The sequence below is a fragment of the Astatotilapia calliptera genome, chromosome 5 (assembly GCF_964374335.1).
Source record: "Astatotilapia calliptera chromosome 5, fAstCal68.1, whole genome shotgun sequence".
Lineage (NCBI taxonomy): Eukaryota > Metazoa > Chordata > Actinopteri > Cichliformes > Cichlidae > Astatotilapia > Astatotilapia calliptera.
Window position 1 is genome coordinate 8,834,303 of NC_137426.1, and position 17,541 is coordinate 8,851,843.

Here is a 17,541-nt window from a genome sequence, read left to right on the forward strand (position 1 = left end):
ATGCTTTGCCTCTCCAAATTCTGAAATAAATACATATGTGTGATTGTCTGTGTCTCTGTGTCAGCTCTCAAATAGGCTAGGAACATGTTGAGGGATACTCTGCCCTTTCCCCAACATTGGCTTGGATGGGCTCCAGCGCCACTGACCCTGGTCGGATAAGTGGTTAAGAAAATAGATGGAAGCTTTGGTGGGTCAGCCACAGCAATTTTGATTCATAGCCACGTGGGATCCATAATTTCACAAGCTGAATTCATGTGGCTCCAAGCAGCTTTAAACATCAATTCCCTCACATCAGCAGTGCCTCAGGCACAAAATAAAACATAACACAGATCACTGATGGACACAGATGACAAGAACGAAGGATGAGGCTCAAAAGTGGTTTTAGTGGAGAAGGAAAATGGTTCCATTAAGCATTTTGAAGGAAATGAGCTGTCTGTGATTTAGTTTTCTCTCAGTTTTTAAGTAAAGACACTGCTTCTCAGGAGACAATTTGAACAGTATTACTCTTTAGGTGAGTATCTAATGAATGGTGTGATTAATTACTTAACCATTTAATTACTTTTACTTCTGTTCTTTTGCGGTTTTGCTTGCGCTGCATTCACAGACGCTAATCACATGCAAAGAATACATAATAGTGCATATAGGGCAAATGTGTGTTCTCCCCAGCTGTTAAAGACTGCATAGTACGCCGAACCATTATCCAGTGTGCATGGACGGAGGAGTAGAAGGGAGCGTATTAGCGAACGGGGAATGGTCACGTGACAATGACAGCATGTGCGATTTGAAAGGAAGGAAAATAGAGACTTGAGCATCAGATGAGGGTCTGAGAGAATCCGTGCACTTCTCTGCGCCGCCTCCTTTCTCTGGCAGCGGAACAGGGACAGCTTTTTAAAACCGCGTCCACACCCGTGCTTTAGTAAGAAATTGCTCGATTCGCTTCTGCAGAATTTCAGCACTGACCGACCTTTTCCACCTCAGAAGTGAGGAAGCGCGTAAAGACGGCCACCTTATAATTCTCTGTGAAGGTAAGAGAGCGGCTACAACTTTTCGGAGCAGCACAATTGATTCTTGTTGCATTGGCTGATCGATTGTTTGTGTTGTCGCGTTGTTCTGCGCCATCGACACCCGATTAAAAGTCTAGTTTAGACTATTTTTAAAAAAAAATTATTTGTTTTGTGTTGTAGTCATTTAAATGCGTGCAGAGTACTGTATGCGCACCTGACAAAGGGTGATACACATGAAACTGCATCAACAGTGCTGCAAATCGCAGCTTATGCTTATTGATCGCTCGACTTTAGACACTAGTGTTAGTTTCTGTCAGTTCGTGCAGGCTTAATTAAACATTTGATGTGCAATCAATTCAGGCTTCGGCAGTAAATTGAAAATCTCCATTTCCAAGCAGCTTGATTAAACATGGGAATTTGCATGGGAATGCAATTGATTTTAATGCTCTAAAGCTTTTGCTTACTAGCCTACTGAACGCCCCAACTTTATGTTCTTTTACATTTTTATAGTAATTTTCAGCACGAGAAAAGAAAGCTTGGAAATGATCGATATATTTTTCCATATTTTTATTTGTGTTTTTGTTTAGATAATTATCACTGCTGGTGGTTTGATTATGGAACAGTCTGCTGGTTACAGAAACGGTGATTCTGTTTAGAAAGTATTTGAAGAACCTTACTGAATTTTTAGGGAAACTGCACAGTTCTGTCATCATACTGGGCATCTGAACAAGGGATTAACCAGCTGCTAAAAGGCTGTTGGAGTGCTGGGGAGCTTCTGTGGTGAAGTAATGTGATGGAAATCGGTTATTTCATTTAGATATTTGACTGCACTGGCACATAAAAACATAACAACCAATACTTTCTCACCTCAGGACTCCACTTCATATTTTCATCTGTCAACAGCATTAGGCTAGAAATTTAGTAGGTTTCTAGTAGCAGCTTGTGCAAGCTGACAGCATGAAGGAGAATTGATTCCGTTGGTTCAGCATTACTGGAACTACTTCCACAGTCCATCTGGCCGATATGGGTCTGCGTCTTAACAATGACCTGCCTGTGATGGAACCTCAGTATTGGGTATCCTGGATGCCCAGCTGGCCACTATCATATATTCATACCTAACCTGATTGCATTCTGAATGTAAACTCACGTAATGATTTTAAGGAGCAAATAACTGATGTTGATTTTTATAGATTATGTAATAGAGAAAGCTCATTAAATGGGTGTTTTTTGCTTAACTTTTGCTTTGTTTTACTCAGTTAATGCTCTATGAAGTTCTTTGTCCTTCATTCAAAGAGGTGAAAAGCATAAAAAAACTGGATTATTCTGTCCAGAAATGAAGAATAGCTGTGGGGGTATTGTGCATGTTCTTTTTTTGTCAGAGCAGGGCTATAAATGAGGAAGTTTGGTGCATTTTTCCATCTTAAACTGCATTTCCATTAATTGTGTTTTGACATAATAATGTAAATCATCTTATGTCCTATTCTATTAAAGTTTTCACTTTTAATGTTCCAAAAAAGGGAACAAATACATAGTCCTTTATTTTAAAATGTTAATAACCTATGTGCAGAACTTCTAACTTTCTTTCCGTTACACCCCAGCTTTAATTCAGTTTGATAATCAGTTGATATGTAGATAGGAAATAAAAAAAGCAGTAAACACAATTAGCAGTACAGCTTGGGCTGTACTGAAATTGTTGCATTTATAGCTGAGCCTTTGCTTTCGCCACTTCCAGACACCTTTCTGATATGCAAATAGTAAAATGCATTGTCCAAAATGTTTCTATATTAGGATATATGCTAAACTAACTTACATGTTCATAGCTATTAAACAATGTGGTTTGTTTGTTTGTTGTAGAATAGATTTTCACCCCTGTGATGTATCATAAATGTTTAATAAGTCCTCAAACCACTGTGAATTAAAAGGTTTGCTGCTGCTTGGTTGATGTTGGGAGTTGTGTTTTATTATAGAAACACATTTAAAATAATCTTATACCCAGATGGTGAAGCTGAAAGTAAATACAAGTAATGATGACAGGTGCAATGAACCATCTTTGCACTGAGTGATGCAATCAGCAGAGTGGATTGATTAGTGTTGGAAACCCTTGGAGAATCAAAGCCACTTTTCCCTTAGTCAGATGACAATTTCCACAAGTGGTTGAGGTTTAAAGATGATCTTTTTTGGATGTGAGGGTTAGTCTGAGGCTTGTGTTAGACAACATTCACATAAAAATAATGATAATAATCAATCTTCTAATAATTAGAGCACCTCAGATATATCTGGAATATTTCTACCCCCCTTCACTCTTTTGGCCTAAACGTATTGATTAAAAACTATACATAATCTGTGCAGGCAGACTTGAAACACTTAATTTTAGTCCTTTTTTCATTGGCATTTACTGGGTAAACAAAACCAAAAGTTGTACAATTTCAAAGCGAGGCGTTTTTTCTTTTGTGAAAAACAAAAGTCTTTATCAGACATAATTCTGCCTTCCTTTTCTTTAGTCTCTCTTTTGTTCTTCCACTTCAATGTTGCACTGAAAACCCCCTCTATTGACATGGTTTTTACTTAAGTGGCTCTGATAGTGTTTTCAATAATTCTGAAAAGCTTTTACTCGGCAGGCATTTCCCTGCTATTATCGTCAAACCTTTACCATGTTGTTCAGATACGTTCACTTGCAGTTTTAAATACGGAGATATGTCTACACATTTAAACTGCAAGCAGACTGAATTGCAACCCAGGAAAATTACTTTTACACGACTTTATCTTATTTAAATATTCTTTGAATGACCCAGAACTCCATGCACTTGCTTACACTGCAATTAAGCAAGATGCCATTTATTTCAATAAAGACCATTACTAATATTTCAGGATTAAGCAAATTCAGAAAGATATTACAGTACATATTAACAGTAAACAGTACATATATGCTAAAGGCTCTGCTGCTGTGTATATTGTTCTATTAAAGTAGAAAACCTGCAGAGCTATTGGACTAACAACACACCATTCTCTGACAGTGGCAGTGCTCTGTTGTTTAAAAATCACACAGACCAGCAGGTTAAGGATGCAATTAATAAAGATCCAATTTTAAGACTCTGCGAGACCATGACTGACGCACTGCTGGTCTGATTTTAATGAATAGGGTGGGAAGGGTGCTGGGTGTTATAGACCGGCTGGAGGGGTTCCTGCATTATTCACAAGCGATCCCAAATGCAAGACGTGCCAGAGTGTGGAAGCTATATAATCACACTCGAATCACCTAATCCAAAGCACCAATGCACAAACAAAATCTTCAGTCTCAGTGACTTTAAGTATTTATTTTGTTTCCTGCCACCCCTCTAAAAACAGATGTCTGTTCCTGTGTTGCTCACTGCCTGATGAAGCTTCACCATTTGGCTGACTGTTTCTATATGCTCATCCAAAATAAATACCTTCTAGCAACAGCCTAATTGTAAGGTGTTTAGGGAACATTGGTAAATTGTAGCATCTATCGGCAGCCTGCGTGTGAGGCACTTAGCATAAATATATAAATTACAGCTACAGAAAATAAACTGGGTTACATTCTCCTTCTCTACACAGTGGAGTGCACATTGGTTACATTCCAGGATGCCTAAAAACACATTAAATTTTCAACCTGTTGGAAAGGCAGGAGTGAGATTTGGGCTAAAGAACAAAAAGAATCGCTTGCAGGTATGGCTTAGTTCCCTTCCCCTTATAACATAGAGCTAAGAATTAGATCAAAATCAAAGCTTTCGAGAGACACCGCTTTATATTTTTCCCATATTTGTGAGAAACCTGAATAAATTTTAATGGTGAAAGCATTTCTGATGACGATGAAGACAAGTCTTTGTCTGTCTTTGTGACTGTTCAATGATTTCTGTGACATGAGAAAAATAGCTTAAAACTAGAGACACTTTATTTTTTTATATTACATCTCAAAAATGAGACGGAATGAAAGAGATAAAGCGTTAGTTAATTTTTTTGTTTGTTTGATGCATTCAAAGTGCTGAGTGTTGTTCCTTGAAAATATATGTAGTTTGCCACATGTATCGGGGGCATTAAACACATTATCATGTTAGACACAGCCTGTCAGATGCTGTAACTGTCTTTGAACAAGAGTCTGTTTTTATGACCAAGAAATGACCTACCTCCAATCACACATCCAGACACACGCTTGCGCACACATGCTCATGTGCATTTCTGCAGATACACAAGTGTCAATTTGAATCTCAGGTTGATTCATGCTACACTGAATCAGATGAATCTCACAGTATCCCTCATTCTGTCGGCTGACACTGATTTCCTCAAAGTATCGGAAGATGAAAGGAAAATTTAAGTATGTAAAGCCTATAAACCATAGATGAAAGACAAGTGGAATGGGAGGGGGGAAAGAATTATGGCTCGGAGGTAAAGCCGCAGTACTATGAATTGTAAATGTGTCAAGTGACATTACATGACATGGTAAGTACAAGCATGGCGTGCTTAGTTTGTTTTTGCATTTCGGTAAGACCATCATCTCTGCATCCATTTTTGCAGGAAGATGAACATATAGTGAACATATAGTGAACAATAGCAAGACAAAATGCCGTTGAAGTTATCCCACTGATCCCTGGAACAAGCTCCCGCTGTACTGAAGAGGCACAGACGGTGGAATCTTGACTGAGAACACGGTACTAAAAGCTTGCTAGTCTATGCCACATTTTTTGTTGCAAGGTAAAGAAAAATCAACAATTTATATGTGAAAAATCCATTTCATGTCTCTTCAAAGACACAAGCTACATAAGGGAGCAAAAAGCTAACATCAGGCTACCCTTTGAGCTAGATTTAATCCTAGATTAAGGGCTGTTGTGGAACTGTGGTTTATGCCCGTATCACAGCTGTGCTCATATTTACTATAATGACTTTATCACACATTAGGTTGTGCTATTTTATCAACAGCATTAATTAGATAAAAACTTTAAGCACCAGCAATAATATAGCTAGTTTGTCTCATTTATTTGCCAGTACAAAACTGGACTATGACTGTATTGTTACTAAGCAAACATTTTCTTGAACACTAGCTTGTTGGATATTTATGTATGATGTGAAATGTATAAAAGATGGAGGTAACTCCTGAATTTGAAAAATTGAAGGAAATGCTTTAAACTTGCATTCTTTAATGGCCAGCAGGGGGTGACTCTGATTGTAAAAAGACTTGGTATTGGATAAAATGTTATGACCCTCATCCCTCTCATTGTGTGACCTCAGTAAGGACTCGGTCACACTAGTGTGATCAGGAAAATCCTTAACTGGCAAGTAATTGCTGTCTCTCTAGGGCTGATAGCAAAAGTTGTGATCACTTAGAGGTTGAGCGTGCAGAATCCTCAAACTCAGGCTACCTCCAAAAAAAGTCACCCCATCTGACTGCAACTACTCTCAGACTGGTGAAGGTTAGACGAAGAATTAAATGCAGACAGATTGCCAACATGCTGCAATCAGTCAGTCAGTCTATGCCAATGACCACAACTCATCTGGTCCATCATGTGGTAAAAACTACTTTTGGCTGTTCCTTTTTCACAAGGGGATTGCCGCAGTGGGTAGGTCCTCATGTATGATTCGGCAGATTTCCACACAACCTCCCAGGGGATTTGTGTCCCCAGCTAGTTTTAACCAGTTCGAACCACCATCCTTGCAGTTGTTAAGTAAATGTGTAAACCGGTACCCTGCAGAAATACCTGCTATATCAGATAAGAAAACACAAAGCCAAGTTCCTGAGGTTTCTAACTAGCAATTTACAGCAAATTGTGTTAAACTGAATGCAGAAAAGCATGTTTTATTTTGCACCTGGTATGTGTGTGAGTTTGCTGCTAGGAGTTTTTTACTTGCTTGATTTGAGGGGGGGGGTGTTATCCGAAGAGGTGCATAATTGGCACCCGTGGATGGCTCAAAGCTGTGAGCTCTGTGCCAACACTTTTGCCCTGAGTAAACAGTGTACTGTCACTCTTTGTACTGTCACTGTTTACTGAATATTTAGAGCCCTACAAATCTACTCTGCAATAACACTGGTGTTTTTTGAAACGGAGCAGGACTGAGCTCAACTTATCGGAGCACTGAAATGAAAGAGGGAGCAGGGGAATCCTGATGCAAGGTGCATCTTAGGCTACGTTCACACTGCAGGCGAAAGCGCATCAAATCCGACTTTTTTGACCCTATGCGACCCATATCTGATCATGGTATGACAGTGTGAACGGCATAAATCTGATATTTTCAAATACGATCTGGGTCATTTTCGTATGTGGTACTGAATCCGATACATATCTGATGTTTTAGAAAGCGACTGCTGATAGACTGGTCATGTTGCATTAAATCCGTCTTTTACGTCTCTGACACAAGACAGACGGCAATTATCAGCGCCGGAGAAGACATCGCGAACGCTTTCGGGCCATCCAGTGTAGATGTCAGTGAAACTGTTGGGAAGACAACATTGGAGAAACGTGAACATTTTATTTGTCCTGTATAATCTGCAGATTTTGACAGAAATCTGCAACTATCCTTTGAAGCACCGCTCCTCTCTAAAACAGCAATAAGGACAATTATTAGGCCATAATAACAAAATAACTTTATAACTTAAAGCAAATTGGGAAACGTAAAGTCCGAAACAAGTCTTTATATTAAGGCCATCAGTCAAACAATACTGTTTGGTCTGGGTCTAAACAGAGCGCGTTGTGTGACGTCTTCTTTTGCGCATGCGGGCCGCTTTGAGGGTTCACATTAGAGCGCGTTTGCTGTCACATTTTATTTGTAGTGTGAACAAGCAGACAAAAAAATCGGATTTGATCAAAAAATCTGAATTGAGCATTAAGACCTGCAGTGTGAACGTAGCCTTATTTTCCAGTGTTTCACACTTTTAGTCTCATTTCTACACCCCCTTCCCTCTTTTCTCAGCAGTGTGCAAACACAGAACAACATTCATGTTTCTACCTTTGTTTTATAAGATGTTAGCATTACTTGAATTCATACGCTTAGTGTTCCCAGTCTCATGCTTTCCCCTTTAGACACATGCAGTCAAATGCTACAATACAAATGATTTAGAATTACCAGAATTAAAATATGCAAAAATGACTCTGCTCTGTAATGTATTTTCAGCATCATGGACTGCAAGTTGTAACTGTTGATGATGCAGTGAATGACAATCAGGTCAAGATCTTTTCACTCACGAGGCTGGCTGCTCTCGCTCTCTCTGTCTCTCCTCTCTATTGGCCCATCACAGCAAAACCAACAAACTGTGTGCATAACATTTCTGCAAAGATTTTTTTTTTATTGCAAGAGCTTCAAACTTCACAAAGTGGGACAGCAGCCCTGGTGCATAACTCCAATTCAGTTTCACACGATTCATTAACACACAGATGGCTTTGGATCTGACATTATCTGTTAATACTGCTTTGTCTTCGTCTACACATCGTACACGTCATCTGTTACACACACAAGGGCGATCGTGGCTCAAGAGTTGGCAGTTCGTCTTGTAATCGGAAGGTTGCCGGTTTGAGCCCCGGCTTGGACAGTTTCGGTCGTTGTGTCCTTGGGCAAGACACTTCACCTGCCACCTACTGGTGATGGTCAGAGGGGTCGATGGCGTGATATGGCAGCCTCGCTTCTGTCAGTCTGCCCCAGGGCAGCTGTGGCTACAACTGTAGCTTGCCTCCACCAGTGTGTGAGAGTGAATGAATAGTGGAATTGTAAAAGCGCTTTGAGGATTTCGAAAAGCGCTATATAAATGCAATCCATTATTATTATTATTATTATTATTATTATTATTATTACAGACTTCAGGTTTATACAGTAGAATAGTTTGTAACAAAGTAACTCTCCGGATGAATCCTGTGCTCCACCCAAGTCTCAGTTCTCATGAGTATTTTAGATCACTTTAGATCTGACCCAGTCTGTGGTTGAGAAAGTCGCAACCATTGCAGATTCTGCGAGTCCACTCTTGGCTGGCAACAGACGACAACGGATTTGTGATTTATCACAATTAATCGCGGTATTATCGCAAACATATTGAATGTAACTGCCAACTTGACCCATTTAAACTAAAAAGTTATACAAAGTTGACTCTGTATTGTTGCTCTTTTATCCCTATTTTATGGCTGTTTTGTTGGTTTGAAGATGGCACCTGATTGGTTAGTGGTCTCAGACCTGAAACCACTGGAAAAGGGATGGATGTTGCAAGTTGATAACACCTGGTCATCAGTTCATTTTCCTTAGTGTAAATGTAACCTAAACAATTTCACGATTCCTTTTGGTGCTCAATCTCTAGTTTTTAATATTATTAACTAAAACATGAAACTCATTAATAATCACAAGTTAGTTATTTACACTGTCTGTGGTGTATGTCTACACATTGCTGCCCAACTGCTTTCTATCATGTTGACTGACATTTTTTTGTGTGTACAATGTTGTTCATTCATTTTCTCCTCTTCGTCTGCAGAAATTTCTTTTAGTGGGCTTACAGACGAGAAGGACAAATAAGCTTTGGAATACAATTAATTTTCTTATATTCTGCAAATAACCCATTAAAATAATAATCAGAATTCCCAGCAAAAAAACCATCTCACTAATGTCCACTCACTGCCTTGAACTTCCTTGCCTCGAGTGCTGCGTCACAGTTTCTGAACACCAGTAGCTCTCAGGTTCTGTTAGTTGTAAGCCTTGTGTGTCCCTACCTCTTTCTGTATCCCGAGTAACATCTGTGGCTCTGGGCTTTACTTCCATGGGAGCAGTAACTGTCATAGCATTTAGTCTGCTGGGCTGCAAGAGGACTTTTGCACCAGGTGTAAATTTGTTGTTTCTTAAACACAGTGCCCCTAGTTTGTCATAATTCATTTAATGAAAAAGCTTTATTCTTGTGACGTTTCAGGATGAATGAGTCAAGTTTAAGATGCTCATCCCTCTCCTGTATCCAAAGTACAGTACATCTGAATATCAAATACTATTGCAGTGAACCGTTTAGATTTCACCTAGACTAGTTGTTGGGAAATATTTCAAGGTGGTATATTTGCTTTATTCTTTTCAGCCTTTCTAACCTCTTTGAAAACATTAGAAGATTAGAATTCCAGGTTGTGAGCAAAATTCCTTGAATCTCCAACAAGTAATAACAACTCAATGACCAAACTTAAAGCCCAAAGCAGCAGTTGCTGCTTTTCCAATTGGATATATAAAACTGCCTCAAGACTGTATTTGGCTTGGTCTTCCTAATGGAACAAAATTTCAGTCTTACCCACTCCTGAAACCAATTCACAGAACAAAGGTTATTTTCCATACAGTATAACACTCATTTTTTAAAGTATGTATATCACATAATGTGGTTGGGTGTAGTTTTTCACGTTTGTCTCAACTCGCTAATTACCACCTTAGCAGTAATAACACGTGAAAGCGTGTGACACAAACTGACAATGGAAAAGATTCACCTTCAAAGTAAAAGAAACATGTTGGCTGCGGCACTGCGCTGAAACTTTGAAGGGAAAACTTCTCTATTGTTGCTTCGTGTCACACTTCTCACAGTTTCACTACTTTTTGTTGACAAGTTCATCCCATCCATTCAATTGCAGCAGTATGCTGGCAACCAAATCAATCACAAAGACAGAATATATGCTTTTCCCTAGCAACAGGTGGTTGCCAGATGGCCACTGACCAGTCTCTAAGCCTCTGTGATTGGAGTGTTATTCACTTGATGGCACATTGTCACGCATCCAAAATAGTAGACACATTATTGTAACATGGTTATTGGTCTGTGTACATGTGTCAATATAATGTTTGCTACATACTTTGAAGCACCTTGAGGAGATTGCGATTGTGATTTGGCACTAGATAAATGAAACTGAATTGAATTGAACTGGACCCCCCTAGGAAACCCTTGTTACATTTAAGACTCTACTTGCATACTCGCTTTGTGCCATCATTTTTTGGATAATCAAGTGCTATAGATGATATCTCGTTCCACAACATTAGAATAAAAATACAAATCTGTTCACATTTCTCAAGCTGGTAGAAGAGTGACAGGAGCTCTATGTAAGTGCAAGAAGTCTTGTTTGATGTCTGTAGTGTGCAACTTCTCTGCCCTACTTTTTGGTGTGTAATGTGCCTTTGTTTAGAGCAGCATGTAGTGGATAACATTTATAGCACCTGAAATTAGCTGATTCACTGTATAGGAGACTATATGCTGAACTAGTGGAAAAACCAAATATATAACCTTTGTGTAGACTGCAGGATTTTTAGCTGAGTAGAAAGGTGAGTGGAAAGAGGAACAGTGTCAGGTGACACTACTGGTTGGGAAAGCAGGTAGATGAGAGCAACACTTTCTGAAACTGCAGAGTTACAAAACAAAATGACTGAAGCTGTGACTGAGCTGTAAGGGCACTCAGAGAATGCGTCCTCTGCTAATCACGTATTTTTAAACGAGGTGATTCTGTTCCACTCCAAAATTTACTGGGTGTTTTTAAAATTTTCCTCATAAGCAGAATAGTTTCATGCCAGTATGAATCAAGGCAAATGAAGAGAATATCTAAAGCTGAGAGAGCCTCTAAAAAATGCCCTCTATTCTCCATAATTACAGACACCTACATGTAATTGACCTTAATGAGGTGTCTGAGTGTGACGCTGGTATATTAGCTATCTGTGGAGCTCTGTCAAAGACTCAAGTTCAGTGTCATCACAAACCACAGACAGCCGCTTCTCTAAAGCTAATAACTTGATTTGCTCTCATTTTCACGTGGAAGTCTGATATAGTAACATTTGTATAGTTATTTTTCACATAGTTAACTTATGCCATTGTTGATAAAACCTTAATGCTTAGCAGTACAGTCCATATTTACCTGGTCAAGAAACTCCTTGTACTCTTTTGATTCTAGAACTGTAAAATATAGTTTTTGTGGGATGTTATAATAGGAATCTTGTTTAGTATTCCTTATTGCTATCACAGATCCCATTTCATGTTGCTGCTTTATAACCAGCTAGAAGTGCTGTAGGACTCTGATCATTCACCTCTTGTCTGCACATGTAATGGATACCAACCAGTCAACTTTGCACTTCCTCAAAGACCAGTCTGAGATAAGCATCTGGGAGGGCTCGCTTTTCCTTCAGCCACTGATTTGTTCTTTGATTGCCTTTGCCGCTGTTCTTCCAATAGCATCCAGGTGTCAGCCGCACCCCTGCAGAGGCTGATGATGTTATCAAAACGTCCTCCACTTACACTTTTGTCATTATAGAATATGTTATCACACTTTCACATTTTTCTGCAAGCACAACAAAACCCTGTGGTTTTACATTCTCTGCTGGAAAATTACTGAGAATGAGTTTCATCCTGAATTACAGGCAGCCAAGTCATCCCCCTCTCTGTCCTCCTGAGAAGCATCAGCCCTGATGCACTGAGAGAGAGCCAGATTTTAAATGATGTCAGATGGTGTGTTTAGAGCTTTAGAGGAGCAGTGCTAGGCACCAGCGGAATAGGAGCAGCAGCAATTCATTAATAAAATAGCCAAGAAGTGGAGTCCATTTAACCTGCTGAGGTCATCTATATGCACATCTCATCCGATAGAAAATGTGTTTTATGCTTTCATATTTCCCATTAATGTAGCTTTAGTTACTTTATGGGATATGATAACTTTACAGGAAAAGCAAACAGAATTTAGCTGCCTGGAACCCCCGTTTAAATAACTGCAATTTGCTTTGTGCCATGATCGACCTGAGTATTAATCCATGTGTGCTGGTTTTCTCAAACATGTTAATGATGCTCATGCTCTGGAAGCCCAGCGGCTTGAAAAGTGAGAACAGCTGAACGTCATCTAGTTTTAAAAGCTGGCACTCTGGTGTTCCTGCGCTCACCATTGTGATATGGCAACTGAGGAGGAAATTTTTGCTGCCAAGAGCGGCACCTTTTCGATGCCAGGAAAATAAATGATCAAAAAAATTTATTAATTTTCAACTTTGGCAACCATTTCCTGGTATTGGTGTTTCACCTTCCTGGGAAGAAAAGACTAGCTGGGCCATAAAGTCAGCATATTTTTGAGTAGAAGCTATTATAATGACCCGCACATGTACACACATCAACTGGTGGATTAGGACAGCTGTCATGTGATCATGTCAAGTGTAGATGGAGAATATTGGAAATATTGGAGTTATTGTTCCAACTTAAATATTTGTCTTTATTTAAAATATAATTGTTTCTTGTCTGTACATTTTTAATACCTGCAGATTGAATAAAGGCTTGTCAAGAGGCAATATTAAATGAAGAGCAGAGGATACCAGCAAACATGCACTAGAGACTCTCCACTGAGCTGACGATATTGCACATAATTATACAAATTATACAGTACTTGTCTGAAAATTTCTCTTTATGATATTTTTAACTGTTGTCTTTGCATAAATGGAACCCACATGCATGACTGGACCGGCTACCAAAACATAAGACTGAGAATCTTGAACTAGAGCACAAACAGAGGGACTTTATTCTCTGAAGTTTGCTGCTGCACAATATTTATCTTCAAACTGCCATTTTGGTCTCTATATTTTGGAACTATAAAACAACACAAGCATTTGCAGACTGGGGTTTGTGCTGCGGTGGAGGATGACACATTCCTTGTCATCTATATTTGTGAAAACTGCAAAAATGCAGTCTCGGCTGGAGTTGTTTTAGAAATAACCTGGGATTTTTAAAAAATTAATTACTTCATTTTTTATTTTTTTTAATACCATAAAAACTTATTATTATTATTATTAGTAGTAGTAGTAGTAGTAGGAGTAATAGTAATATCAATAGCATTTTTGCACCTTTGATTACATCAAATGATGATTGTTTAAGTGTATTAATACAATCTGAAGTCAGTTTCTTCATGACAGCAACAAGGGAAGTAAAAGTAAGTAAAAACACAATTTTAAGATGGTTGTTGTAACCTGAGGGAAATACAAAAAGCTGTCAACAATGGAGTGATATGTTTTGACCTTAAAGTAATTGAGGTGGACATGAAGCGACACTTGGAATTGTGTTTCAGGCTATTATTTGCCAACTCCTAAGAAAAATATCTGGTTTTGAAAGAGCTAAATATTCCACTTTGTTTACCATGTTGTCATCATGACAACAAACAAATGTCATCACATTTTCATTACTTGTTATAGCAGTATTGGTTTTGATGGCATTTCCCCCAGCTAGTTAAACACTTGTCATTGTAGTACCAAGGTGGTATCAAAGCTATACATTGAATACACAGGCCTTTGATGCTCCGGGGTGATGCTGAAGAAGCAAACAATACATGCTTGAGTGACGAAACCCAAATAACAGAAATATGATGGAAATCTTTTAGAGCTGAAGAGAGTCTGGTGGTAATTTTCAACAGCTAGACATTCTTGATTTAACAGTGATTGATCCGCTCCTTTATCCTTAGTTTTTCCATCGATCTGGCAGATTTCTGTTCTTCAATTCTCTGCAGCATACCTCATATGCAAAGAAGAAATGGTTTCTTTTGCTGGGGTTCTGTGGGGGTTGAGAAAGGTTAGCGGTTGACTGTTGAAAGGTCAGGAAGCAGAAACGAGTTTAGTGATAAGAGTCATCGTGCTCTGAGGGGTTGACGGCCATCGTTGGTGGCACGAACCTTCCCATTACTCAGGACACAAACAGCACACAAACCTCGGGTCTGTCACCTCTGGTGTGACGTGACATTCACCTTCAGCTCCACACACACTCACACACACACACACACACCAAGGAAAAAAAAATACGTATAACAATATATTATTGCATATATTTATAATGCAGAGAAAACATGAAAATATTAACCCTCTTGACTTCATAATACAGCAAATAAAGCCAGTTAAAAAAGCTCTTCAATTAAAAAGTGAACTTCCTGAATAGATCAGTCATAATTTTGCTGCATCAGTTATGCAAGCTATTCCAAATGTGTGTTTGTTTGTTTTTTTTTAAATACACACCAGAAAGTGAAGCAAAAATGAAACAAATCAGCAGACGAAAACTCACTGCAGAGCATCAAAACCACCCCTCACTCTCCAAGCAATGTTTTTCACATACGTTCAGAAATGGACCCCTTGGCTGTAATAAGCAGTTCATACATTTTACATGTGCCAAATGGAACACTTGGAACAAAATCACACAAAGATAAGTAAATAAAAGAAACAAAGAATGAAAGAAAGTCAATTTCAGCTGCCACCTTACTCACAAGAGGTCACCACAGCACGTAGTGCCACATATTTGATTTGGCCGCCTTTTTTTTTTTTTTTTTATGCTGGAGTTGTGACGTTGTTAGGTGACTGTGTAAACTACTACACTATGGCACCACTAAAGTGTTGACAAAGAAAACTCTAAAGGTGCAGGAAAAGGTAATAAAAGTAGAATTATTTTCTTTTATTCTGAAAGCGCCTTGTAATACATAACAAGTTATAGAAGCAGCACTCCACCTTGCCTTTAACAGGGGATGTTAATGTCAGAAGAAATTAACATTTTTATCAAAAATAATATTATTCTTGTCATGGTTCAGGGAAAAAGAGCAGCGGCACAACATCAAACAGAAAGGGCCACTTCTTTAATGAATAATTGTTTTAAGCGGCCATCTAGTAAAGACAACAAGATGAGCTATGTCAGGGTCTGTCTGATTCAGATTAGTAGGTGATTGATCAATTAGGCTGTACTTTTGCTTTCAGGTGATTAATCTTAACACACCTTTGCTGGGGAAAAGAAAAAGAATGGGTAGAAATAGTTTTATCACTCACCAAAAGGAGAAAAATTGTAACTAAAGACATGGTATTCACCACTCGGACATGTTTTAGCCATCAGAGAGCACAGGTGTGTTTGGTGTCTGTATTTGAACTTCACCGTCCCTTCTTCCACTTTCTTGATGTTTCAAAAAATGTCTAGAAATTGTGTCATTGTGTTCTGGGCTGTCATGAAGTCATGTCTTCAAACCTTTGGAGCATTTTGCCTTCTGACTGTTTAGAACCTCCAATGTTGTTTAATATGGCCTGACCGTGCGTTTGTAGTAAGTAGCAAAGCAACAGCAGGTAAGTGGGCAGTGCAGCTGGTCTGCCTGTCTGTGCAGAGATTAGCCATATACACAGCTCTTGAATCAGCTTGTTGGTTGCCAGGTTCTGACTTGTAAGCCTCATCTGATTTTTTATATACAGTTTATGGGAATACTTAGTGTCATAGCCAGACACTGAACTTATTGTGTCCCCCAAAGCAAAGGCAAGCAACAACTAAAATGATGTCATTCTGTTGTAAGAAAAGACTTCAACCCTAATTCTGTGACAAAGTGATTTCAGAGCTGGTGGAAGCTGGGCCAAAGCCTCCATGGTGCAGTGATTAATGAACAGAAGGGAAAGCCAGTGGTATAAATCCAACCCATCTTTTTTTTTTTGAAACCCCAGCTTGTCAGAAATAATGAAATGACAGAATGGATGCGACATCCAGGCCAGGGCCAGACCAGCGTGGGGATGCAGCATTATGATGACGTAATGAGATACATTTTGGGTTTGGAAAGCCTGGACTTCAGTGAATTGCTTACAAGCCTTCAGGAGACATGAGTCAGAACCCACGACTGTGATGACCTGTTTTCCTTCATCTCAGGCAATCGCTACATACATTTCTAACTTCTCAGTATCTTGTGTTACTATTTCACTTGCACAAAAATGCACAGTTTAGACCATGTTAATCTTGAAACCGTAGGAAAAGACAATGTTTTTGATATGCATGTCATATGCTTTGATATGCATAATCAAACCAATGCATTTAGTGTTAGGAAAAAGTAAAAAGATGAAGCTTGCCTTTTGTGAAAGATTAGGAAAAGCAAACTCAAATGACCAGAAGATTTGTACTTCCAAATCACATAATTAAATTATGCAGGTACACAAGCGTCTCTATCCACAAATAAAGAGCCCACGTGGGAAATCTGGTTTAACAAGACAAGCAGCAAGGTTGCAATTGCTAACAGGATAATAAAGAGTCATATTCACATTCTGTATTCAGCGGGGATATAGTGTGATTTGTTTGTTAATTAGTGTTTGTATATACAGCTTTCTTTTTGTCAGCTACTTACAGAACTCGCAAAGTGGCAGTAGTAAGACTGCATTTGTGTCTCAAGGAACTGTCAGACTTCATGCAGAACCCTGCTTTCTCTCTCACCACACACACACACACACACACACACATCTATGCAGAGACAAGGCTGTTGTGAAATGTCAGCAAGATAAGCAACGCTGGCCTGCTGCTCACTGGAGAGCAAAGAGGGGATGAAAACACAATTACGTTAATGGTGGGTTTTGGTTGTCTGCACTGTAGTCTCACGGCAGCAGGTAGACCTTTATCGTGGCCAGGGTATTGTTCAGCCCACAGGCCACATCCAGCCCTCAGGCTATCTTTGATTGGCCTGTTAGGTCAATGGCAAGTCAGTAATGAAACAGCTTCAAACTTTAATAACATTTGGATAAGTTTAAAGCAAGACTGGAGAGTTAACTCTTTTCTTGTGCGCTTAATGCAGCAATATTATGCATTGATTGACACAAG

General features: G+C 39.0%; 1 protein-coding gene across 3 annotated transcripts in view; it reads left to right on the plus strand.

Moving 5' to 3' along the window:
- Window positions 1-742: 742 nt before the first annotated feature.
- rap1gapb (RAP1 GTPase activating protein b) overlaps window positions 743-17,541 on the plus strand; it is a 106,513-nt gene continuing 89,714 nt past the window's right edge. For all 3 annotated transcript variants that reach the window (XM_080301637.1, XM_080301635.1, XM_080301639.1), the window contains exon 1: window positions 743-1,025. The gene's annotated coding sequence lies outside the window, so the exon portion shown is untranslated. The remainder of the gene's footprint in view (window positions 1,026-17,541) is intronic.